This window comes from Etheostoma spectabile, chromosome 5, assembly GCF_008692095.1.
Source record: "Etheostoma spectabile isolate EspeVRDwgs_2016 chromosome 5, UIUC_Espe_1.0, whole genome shotgun sequence".
NCBI lineage: Eukaryota > Metazoa > Chordata > Actinopteri > Perciformes > Percidae > Etheostoma > Etheostoma spectabile.
In genome coordinates this window covers 21,298,424-21,300,314 of record NC_045737.1, presented here as the reverse complement: position 1 = coordinate 21,300,314, position 1,891 = coordinate 21,298,424, and the positions used below count along the sequence as shown (strand labels likewise).

The 1,891-nt window shown below is 37.8% G+C and overlaps 1 protein-coding gene across 3 annotated transcripts in view; it reads left to right on the top strand.

Moving 5' to 3' along the window:
- Positions 1 to 1,377, top strand: part of adra2b (adrenoceptor alpha 2B) — a 5,699-nt gene extending 4,322 nt beyond the window's left edge. For all 3 annotated transcript variants that reach the window (XM_032516851.1, XM_032516850.1, XM_032516849.1), the window contains one exon: positions 1 to 1,377. This exon is cut by the window's left edge. The gene's annotated coding sequence lies outside the window, so the exon portion shown is untranslated.
- The last annotated feature ends 514 nt before the right edge of the window (positions 1,378 to 1,891 follow it).

The following is a 1,891-nucleotide window of genomic DNA, read 5'->3' as shown; positions in this document are numbered from 1 at the left end:
TGTGTGTGTGTGTGTGTGTGTGTGTGTGTGCGCGTGCGTGCGTGCGTGCGTGTGCGCGCGCAAGTTGACTTTAATGCTTTTCTGTAAAGAGTGTCAGTGCCTCCGCTGGCTGCTATGTACTGCACATCTACTGTAATATTGATACAAATAGAGAGAGACCAGATTTTCTGGTGGAGGCATCACTTTGTGAATGTTTCTACTTGATGGACAGATCAGTAGTACATTGCTACATTGAGTTGAGTCTTATTGAACTGAAAGTCAGTGTTTATCTGTACTTGGCTATTTAGTGAACACCCTCTAGGGACCAACGAGCCTTATAGGACACCAGCTTGATTCAGTGATATCTGGCTCTGTGTTGCTTTAACAAAGTATTTCTTTATATTTGGTGTATGTGACGGGAGGAAAAGATTGAAAACACTGTAATTATTTATTTCAAACTATTGTGTTTTCTGTCTGTTACCTATTTATTGTTCAGTTAGGCTACTATGCTTTTATTCTGAAAATCAAGCAACGTGGAACTGATATCAAAGAGCGAGATCACTGTACAGATTTTTAATAAGAGCTGAATCGATTTGTGCCGTCAAGCTCTTGCTTTGTGGAGATTGAGCTATATTTGAGTTTGGGATGTATTTGTGTTGAATTGAAGGAACATAAACTTTGAGTTATGTGCATAATGCAGAATCTACAATGTAACATATGTCATTGTTTCATCAAGTTATCATACAGCAAAATGTTTAATCCAAAATACAAGCACATTCATGGATGTACATTTTTTAAGCATATTGCAGCAGGAAAATCTCTCTTCAGCACTGTTGTCAAACTTTTCCTGAAAAAGTAATCAAACATGAAAATGTCACCAGCACCCATAGCCTGTTTCAGTTGGATGATTTGCAGGCTTTTTGCAGGCTACAATCCATACCACACAGAGATGTTTAGAGATTCAAATAACTGATCAAACATAATGGTTGTATTGAGTGTTGAGTAAGAGCTTTGTGCTCTTGAATATCTGTTCCCTGGTGTCATCTAAAAGGGTTATTTCCTCCCCAGAAATACAAACAGCTTTAGCAAAGCAATATTCAACAAAAATAGCCACAGAGGCTGTTTCCAACAAATAGAGTTGCAATGCTGCTCACATCCCCCAACCATGGGTTTATGTGGTGAGACTGCTGCTTTGTTTATTTTAAAAAGTACGAATTATGGCTAAAAGGTGACAGATGTAGTAATCTGTCTCTAGATCACCATTCTCTCCCTGAAACCGCTTGTACTGTCTCTTCTCCTACTGTGTTTGGGCCAAACTGCATGGTCTGAGCTTTACAATCTTCTATCTGCCATCTGTCATCTTCCCTCTCCAGTTTGGAAATAAAGCTACTTGAAAAAGCATGAGTCATTCCATTCATGAGTTTGTTTATTGTATTTTCACATGATACAACATCAGAGATGAGGGAAAAGATTAAAAGAATAAATGAAAAAAATGATGATTTCTCGAAAGAAAATTACCAATAAATTGTTTTACAAATAAGAGAGTTTTCATAAAATGTTTTTGTAGCATATATGTTAAACTGAAGAGCAATCTAAAATAATTTTCAGCCATTATTAAACAGCCCTTACACTTCAGGAAATAGTTCATTTCATTGTGGGCTGATGGCAGTTCAAGATGTCATTGGAAAATTTCCTAACACAGTAGGACATGAGAACTAAGCCTCCTCAGGGATGTTGCTTGCTGCCAACAAACAGAGAAAGTCTATAAGGAATTGGAGCACGTTGCCAAATATCACATGTGCACACACTCACATAATGAATATGTCATTCTGCATCAAGTGTCTGTATTCATGTTGTAAAACAGCCTCAACCTACATAGATTCACACACACGCACACACACACACACACACA